The sequence below is a fragment of the Tarenaya hassleriana genome, unplaced genomic scaffold (assembly GCF_000463585.1).
Source record: "Tarenaya hassleriana unplaced genomic scaffold, ASM46358v1 Cleome28, whole genome shotgun sequence".
NCBI lineage: Eukaryota > Viridiplantae > Streptophyta > Magnoliopsida > Brassicales > Cleomaceae > Tarenaya > Tarenaya hassleriana.
In genome coordinates this window covers 1,334,243-1,343,769 of record NW_010966021.1, presented here as the reverse complement: position 1 = coordinate 1,343,769, position 9,527 = coordinate 1,334,243, and positions in this window count along the sequence as shown.

Sequence of the window (9,527 nt, the reverse complement as noted above, 5' to 3'; positions counted from 1 at the left end):
ATACACACACATACACATTCACACATACATACACATTCACTTACACACATATATAAACACACACATACACATTCACACATACATACACATTCACTTACACACATATATAAACACACACATACACATTCACACATATATATACACATTCACTTACACACACATATACATACATAAACACACACAAATACATCAAACACACACAAATATATATACATAAATACATATATATTACCTTATGGGAGAAATTTGGCGATCTTTGGAGGATTTAGAAAAAAAATTTCGATTTTTATTTTATTTTTTCCGAAAATTTTTGAAGTCTGATGAAGAAGACGACTCGTGGTTTTATATTGCGTTTTGCGACGGAATTTTCCGTCGCACTCCGTCACAAAATGAAATTAATTTACGCGCCCAAAATTCAAAAAATTTCGTCGAAAAACGAAACCAGATACATTGCGACTGAATATTCCGTCGCAATCCGTCGCATTTTTTTTTTCCGTCGCAAATCATCTATTTCTTTGTTGTGACAGAATTATCCGTCGCAAACCGTAGCAAATTGCGACGGATTTTGCGACTATTTGCGACGGATAATTTTTTCCCACATTCTGTCGTAAAATCGTCACATTCCGTCGCAATTTTCTATGCGACGGAAGTCGCAATTTGCGACGGTTTGCGACGGATAATTTTTTTCTACATTCTGTCGTAAAATCGTCACATTCCGTCGCAATTTTCTATGCGACGGAAATTTCCGTCGCAAATTCCGTCGCTATATGCAGGTTTTTTGTAGTGTTCCTCTGCAGGTAAGGTCGGTGTCCAGCAATGAATTTCTGTATCTTTGACGCCTCAGTGGGCAGCAGATGCCCTCCGTACATCAGCAGGCGGGTGAACTCCGTCTCGTACTCGCTGACAGTCATGTCCCCCTGTTGCAACTGGAGGAACTCGGTCATGCGGTACTCATGGTCCTGTCGTCGAAAGTACTTCGCCTCGAACTCATGTCGGAACTCCTCACATGTGAAGCGATGTCCCGCTGATGCCTCCTGCACCACCTGCGCCCACCAATGTCGGTCCTGACCCGACAGATGATGACTCACGATCATAGCTCGGTTTTGATGCGGGCACTGCATATACTCCAAGTCCTGAGTGATCTGGGTGAACCACTCCTCAGCAGCTTCCGGCCTCAGTGATCCCTCAAATCGAGGGGTATGCATCGCCCGCAGCTCCTTGACGATGGGGAGGCCTCCCGCCGTCGCAACATGTATCGGTGGATAGTGTAGGTCCTCCTCCTTCGGCTCCGGGTTTTTCGCCGGAGGAGGTGGCAGGGCGTGGACAACCAGATGCTCCCACACGGTCTCCTGAAACTGACGAAACTCATCTCTCCATTCCTCGTTTCCCGGGTTAGGCGGTGGAGCCCGATCGGGAGTGTCGTCAACCCTCGCTGTAAGCCTAGCACGTCGTGGTGCCATTTCACTGCACCACATTTAAGACACTTTAGCAACTGATGACTGATAACTGCATCATCAATGTATGAACCTCGACATGTGAGGATTTTCTTCGGACATGGTTTGAAAACATTTTTCGTAGAAAGCCGTTGGGTAATGAGCACGATTCCTTTCCGAAGAAAGAATGTGGCTCTGATACCAAAAGTTGTGACACCCGTAACCCATGTACAATATACGGGATGTGCCACATGGACGATATAACAATAAAATAATAAATCGCGGAAGCGAAAATACGAAATTCAAAAACATTTTTAATCAAACCAGAGTAAGAAGCGGGAAATACAAGCGATCAGTATCGCAAAACAACACATGTCCGAATAGTCATAATACAACCGTACAAAATGTGGGAATACAAGTCCCTAGGTTCAAAAATATAAATCTCGTACATGATGTTGCCTCTCTCAGGTCGTCATTGTCCGATGTGCTAGGCGTAATACTCGTGATTTGAAAAATATGAAACCACGAGGACTAAGTACAACTGCTTAGTTGGTAGCCCGAGTTAAACCTGGTAATCTCGTTCTCAGCGAAAAAGATGTTAAAACGATGATTCACAATCAACATGAAACAATAATAAACATGCATCATCACATAACATCTATCACAATCATATCAATCACAATCACAACCGTATAGAGTCCACCATAGGGTTTAGCCATAGATCCCAGTCAAGTCAGCATGACTAGGAGCACCTCACGCGCCCGTCACTCGCGTGACGTTGGCCATCACATCGCATGTGACTATGCGTGTCTTCTGCGTTTGTCACGTCTCGTGACCACCGATGTCAAGTCCATGACACAACGGTTATACCATTGCACCCGTATGGAGTCCACCATAGGGTTCAACTATATAACCTAGTCAAGTCCATGACTAGGAGCGCCTCTACGCCTGTCAAATCCATGACGTTGGCTGTCGCGTCGTACACGATTAAAACGTGTCTCAAACGCCCGCCAAGTCTATGACGGTGATGGTTGCATCCACAACCATTCACAAGCACAATCACACTTGGCTCGCACCGCACGAGCAAGCCGTACACATGGCACACTGCTGGATCACACGGGATCCTAGCACACCGGTTCTGAACCGTGCTAGAATCTGGTCTGCGGGCTTACGCAGCGGAATTGGCGTTCAAAACTATTTTGAACTCCCACGGACCAATCTTTTCGATGAAGAACTTTCTTGAAGAGAAAACTAACATTTGAATCCTTGGATTCACAATCCAATTGCGGTTAGAAGATCACAGCCAAGGTGTTGAAAGTGTCAACACCCTCTTGAGCAGTCCACACCTTTGGGATAGTTTCCAACACTTGGAAACTTGCTTGCTACAGCTTGAAGAGATCAAATCTCTTGTGTATGGATCAAGAACACTCTCTTGTGCTTGAGAGAGTATTCTCCAGAGTTCCCTAGCCTCTCAGATGGCTTAGGGTCGGGATTAGGTCGAGAGTTAGGTTCCCCACCTGCTTCCCACCAAGAAAAAGGCGAGAAAACGCGAAGTTCGGATTTTTCAGTGTCTTGGTCCGGAGCTGACCAACTATTGGTCAGCCGGACCAAGCACACGCAACCGACAATTTTTGCCGACAGTCCAAAAACTCGCGATCTGGCGGACCAAATGTGCTCCGGACCAAGCCACACTCCGTCTGACTTGTTGGTCCGGCGGACCAAGATTCCGGTCCGCCGCCCCAGCCATGCTCGAACCAATGCGAATTGCTCCGAGTGACTGGTCTGGTCCGGCTGACCAACTCTTGGTCAGCTCCGGACCAGCCTGTTATTTTGGTCATTCAGTCCGTATGTCCTAAGTCTGTTTGGTCCGGCTGACCAATTCTTGGTCAGCTCCGGACCAAACCTCAAAAAGGATCCCGTACATACACGTCCATCCCATATGTGTGTGACCCTTTAGGCTTCTCCGAATACGGCAGTAAACCCGAGATCCAATCTCCGCTTTACAAATCATAAGCGGTCTCTAGCAAGACATTATGATTACCCGTATCGGAAAGAGTTAGATCGATGTGATCTAACCGAAAAGCCAGAGATAGCTTCAACGATGATCCTCTTTGTCTCACGATATCATAAATCGAAACACATTTCGATTGCTTTGTCGTATCCCGAGTAGACTGTAAGAGATAGATGACATTCATCTATAGTGCGGCCACACATTCCTATAGTCTCACTCCTACGACGGGCCCAAACGATATCTATCTCTTTCAGATGGACAAAGTTCCATCTTGACTATCTACTATCCACTACATGATTCGTAATGTACCCGAGCCACGCCTTTATAATCATCCGGTTAAAGACGACGTTTGACGCAGCCAAAGTACATTACTCCTCATGATGGATACAATAGATATCTCAGGTCTGAGGATCCAAAGTGAAACATCAAGTGAGATTCAAGTCATGGATAAAATCCAATCGAAAATCTCACATGAGTCATCCAGTCACTTATTCCAAACAAGTACTCATGACCGTGATCTGTATCTAATACACATGATCATCACTATGATCATCCATCACGCCTCATGTTAGTCTTAATTCATCATTGTTCCCACAATGACACACGACTAAGGAATTTAGGATCATTCATAACGATCCATGAATATCATTATTTATCAAATATGCAAAATAAATAATGAACAAACAATGCATTCATCCAATGAAATCATCGTATCATACATAGTTCTCATATCGTATGATCATCCTAGAGCATCACATCCATCACACACAACATGCATATATCCCATAGTAGAATCACATATCACGACATCCGATCCTGTACCGACGTACCGTTTAACATCATGCAAACTACCCAGTATAATCACGCAACGAATCACTCTCGTCATTGAATCACTCATCTCATCGCACGTGGAACTCGAAACTTAACCGAAGAGTAGACTGGTCGATCTAGGGAGTGGAACGGTCGGCCTAGACATCCCATATCGTCCCGAGACCTCTCGGTCTAAGTTGGATCTGGACCGGTCGGTCCAGGCATTTCGTCCTATCCCGAGACCTATCGGTCTAACCTGGGTCGAGATCGTTCGGTCTTGCCGTCTGGACCGGTCGGTCCAGACGTATGTTTGTTGTTGCTGAGGTCGCGAGTCCAGACCGGTCGGTCTAGATCCTAGACTGATCGGTCTACGACCTGGACTTCATCTTCTTCGCGAAATAGGTTTCTGGTCCGACTTTGTTTGCCCATTTCTCCCTCATTTCTCAACCAAATTAAGTCCCGTTTGTTGTTAAACGTTCATTGAAAGGCCCTCTATCCAAACCAATAAGCCAAGCATCGAAATAACACAATCACACAATGAAAACAAGCTCATACAGATTGAACTCGTGCCACTCACATCTGTTTACGGCTCCGATCTGGTTTTGGCCGGATTTGTTGCCGTTTTCCGATTTGTTTCTCACCGAAAACCTCTTCTAGACACTCTAGGGATGTCCCCCTTTGTGTTCTCGCGCTCCCCTTGCGCTAGTTCCTCCTCGTTTTCGCCCTCTCTCTCCATCTCTCCTCTCTTCTATATAAATTTGGTAAAATAAAATGTTGAAATTATGGGGGAACAATAGTGTTATTGTAACAGTAAAAAAAGAGACGATCAATTTGGGACAGCAGACTAGATGAGACATGGTTTACGTTAGAATCATCGATTATTACTATTGTTAAAGTAATAAAATAACATATTCAGTATCTAGAAGGTTCAAATCGACAACTGAAAGTGTGGAGGTGAATCTGGAAAGCACACAAGGAAAGAAGTAATAAAAGAAAAGAAGACATTCACATCAATTAAGAAAAAAGCAAAACACATTCGAGAGATGTTGAAAGAATCACTTTGAGAAGTCTATATATGCTGAAGACTCAATTACAGAAGAGGTTGCTAAGATTATTGTTGTTGAAAGAGTTGAGTCTGTGATCTTGGTGAGAACTATATGTACGAGAAACACTGGTGAGTGACATCTGAAAGAACATGAAGTAGATATGAGGGGTGTCTTAAGTAACAGACGAACCGTTCACTGGCCTAGACGTTCTCTAGGGTAACACGTAGTATGCGCTGCATACAAAGTATTTGTGACTGGTAAAATTTCTTGAGATACTGAAGTTTTACTCAGTGGAAGTAAAACTGGGTGGGTTGAGTGCTACTTGGAAAGGATGGAAATGTACTTGACAAATATCAAGGAAATAGAATCAGTTTGAGAATTCTTGTTTCGTTAAATCGCGTGAGTTTACTTTTTTAATTATTTTCAACCACAACGTATTATCTCGTTTTTATTTCTCTGATTTTTGTTTTGAGAGAAATTTTGATGCACGTGCATATAAAACCCAGAATCTCAACAAGATTTTGTCGTCCATTATAATATTTTGTTGATCTTGGCATCCTCCAAATCTTCTTCAACGGATACACACCAAGATTTTGCCTTCTTGTTGTCAATTTTTTTTTATTTCAACAAAAATAAAATATTAATATGATTAAATCATTAGAGAAATTAGATTAAATATGATTGATAATAATGTTTTTTGATAAATTGATATTTTATATCAAATTACAGACTAATTTTAAAGGTGGAAAATCTTGGATGAATTCACTTCTCTAAATTTGGGTTCAAACTCGGGACATGATAAACTAAGTTTAGGTAAGATTAATATAACTTAAAAACAATATCAATTAATTAAGAATAAATATTAATTGTATTTGTTTAATTTTTATTTTTATTTTACTGTTTTATTCAATAATTTTTTTAATTATTTTCATTGTAAATTAAGAGAAAAACAAAAATGTGATTCTTTTCTTCCTTTCGCTTCCTTTTTTTTGCTTTTTATTTAATTTTTCCATTATAATTTTCAAGATTTGTTACTTCAAAACGATGTGATAAATTTTTGAATTTACCAAAATTTGATAGATCGCACATACTGGAAAATTTTTATTCACTGTAACATAACTGTTACAACATAAAACATGATCTTTTATTCATTCGGACCAAAGTGAAAGAAATCCAAAGGAAGAACAGTTTTTTCGGAAAACCCCATATCTATTCTGGTGTGGATGGCAGGCAGGCTGATATTTCTTGATTTCAATAGGACCCGGACGATATTTTACCTAGTTTGCAGTTGCACAAGCAAAAGGGTGGAAATGAAGAAGAGGAGTAGTGTCGAGGGGATGAGCTATGGTCAAGGCCATGCCTCCGGCTTCTTCCATATTAACCTTATCTCCTTCGATCTTCCAGTCGAAACACTGCACCATTGATAGAGATTAGGCTCCTCCGCTCCGTCGTGCCAGGTAAGCCAAGCCACTGTTGATCCATGGGTCGGCGACGAGCCCTCCCTCCCATTCTTCCTCCACCGCGACCACCCCCTCTCCCTCCAGACCACCAAAATCCTCCCACAAACCTTTCTCCCACTCCTCTTCGTCGATCTTCCCCTAGACTTCGGGACCGGACTTCATCTACTCCGCCGGAATCCCCGACTTCTCTGCTCCCCCCTCCTCTTCTCTTGTCATCTGATGTCCCAATGGGACAAAACCCCAAATTTCCAACAGTAATCTTTCTCCTTCGTCTTCTCGGAACCCTAATTTCACCCATCTCTCATACACTGATTTTCCTCCGCTACAATCGTCCCCCATTACGGCTACTGCCGGATGCTCTCCCCAGTCTTCTTCAGGCTTAAAGAAAGCGTCGCCTTCTTCCTCTCCCCTAATTCCTGATCCCCCGGCTCAAGACCCACGCCCAAATGCTTCTAAAGAGCAGAAAGGTAGCCAGATTACACCTTCCTCTTCCACTCCCCCCACTGTTAGTAAACCAGATACCACCGACAATCGCCCCACTTTTACTCCAAAGGACCAGACACCTCCTCTCAATCCTCCTGACCCTCAGCCGCAACCATATGTTCCCCCTCCCCTCTCCGACAAGGAGAAGGGGCACCGACCCTTTCTGAAACCCCAACCCCCAGTCAGCTGGGCAAACCGTCTGAGAGGCCCGACTAACCAGCTCTCCAAGCTAGGCGAGTCGATTATCTCCCCAAATGGAATTCCTCGGGTAAAAATCCCGAACTCAGTAGTGGAAGCAGGAGTCAGACACTATCAAGACTTTGTGATATGCACTTTTTACGGCACTCTTCCGCGAATGTCAAAAGTTTAAGCGGTCTTGAATCATCTGTGGGGTAAGGAAAGGAGGCTTGAAATTCACCAGGTTAACGAGAGCTCAATTCTAGTCCGGATCCACTCAACACATATTCGTCAGGCTGTTTTGCAACAGGAACTATGGTATGTTGGTTCAGATGCTTTTTTCGTCCGTGAATGGTCTCCTGAGTTTGCAAGGAACCCTCCCTCCATCAAGTCAGCTCCTCTGTGGACCCATCTCACAAATGTCCCTTTGCACCTCCTAACTGCTGAAGGGATCAACTATATTGCGGGAGCTATAGGGAACCCAATCTCATTCAAGCCAGTAACAAGCATCAGATATGTGGATGTAAAAATTGATATAGATCTTATTAAGGAGCTACCTAAGGAGGTGGAAATCGAGCTTGAAGACGGATCTGTTGATGTGGTCAGTGTATTATATCACTGGGTACCTCCGAAATGTTCACATTGCAAGGAGCTAGGACATAAAGAAGAGTCCTGTAAAGCTAAGTTGAACCCTCCCCATTCCTCCTCCCACTTAACCCTTAACCAGCCTATACCTCTAGTCCCAAACACTTCCCCCTCTGAGCCACTACTTACCCCCGAACCCAAAGTCACAGTCTCTCCCAAAGAAACCCATTCAATGTCTGATACCGTAGCTACTGTTGTACCACGACTAGACATCCAGACATGCGATAAGGACGACACCAATACTCCGGGCCACGACAACCAAAATTTAACCGCCCTACCACCCGAAGAGAGCCCCTCAAAACTGTGCACTACCAAAATGCTTAACCAGAATCCTAAGGCCAAAATCCCACCAGCCTCAAGAAACCTAACAACAGATACTATACCCATACTACCAACCCCCCCTACAGTAATAAACAATGAACCATCACCCAAATCCGGCAACCTTTTGGAACAGGAAAGCAGTAATCCCGTTGTCACGGGTGATCCCTAAAGCTGCCTGTTAAATAATATCGGGGTTTTTTTGGAATATAAGGGGCCTAAACGACCCTAGGAAGCATGCTGCTGTTAGTGGGCTATTCCGAGCTAGCTCACTTCTTTTTGGAGCAGTACTTGAAACCCATGTATAGGAGGCAAACCGTGCCAATATTTTGGTGAAGCTCGGAGTGCATTGGCAATGTTTTGACAATTATTCGGAGGATGAAGCGGGACGTATCTGGATCTTGACTAATCCATCAGTCAATGTATCCAGCATTTTGAAAACAAGACAGGCCCTCACCTTACTGTTGAGTCCCAACAATCTCAGGCCGTTTTACTTGACAGTAATTTATGCCTCCAATATGTGCCCAGAACGGAATCTTCTTTGGGAGCATCTGCTATCAATTCACCGATCTCGTATCCCGACAGATTCACTCTTTGCAGGTACTTGCTTTTTATCCATCCCACCCATAAAGACCCGCCTCAGAAAAAGAGGCTCCAGATAAGTTTTAATGCTGCCATATCATTCCACTTAGTGAGATCTTTAATTCCAAGTCCCCCTTCCTTCTTTGGCTTCGTAATCCTCTCCCATGCAACTCTGGCTCCTCTAGTCGGTTCAGTTTTCCCTTTCCACAAGAAGGCAGAAGATATAGAGACGATTTGTTTAATAATCCTTTAAGGCAATATGAAGGCACTACACCAATAACCAATGATCCCTGAAATAATTGAGTTTAGGAGCTGCAGTCTCCCTGCGAATGATAGTGTTTTTGCAGACCAGGATTCCATCAACGGATTTACAACGGTATTTGCCACGGATATCCGTTAGAATATCCGTTGGAAACGCCGTCGAAATGTTACAACGGTATTTACAACGGAAGTCCGTTGGAATTTAGAATTATTTCCAACGGTGGTCCGTTGGAATTGCCGTTGGAAAACACAAAAAAATAAATAAAAAAATAAAATAAATATTTAAAAATAAAATAAATAA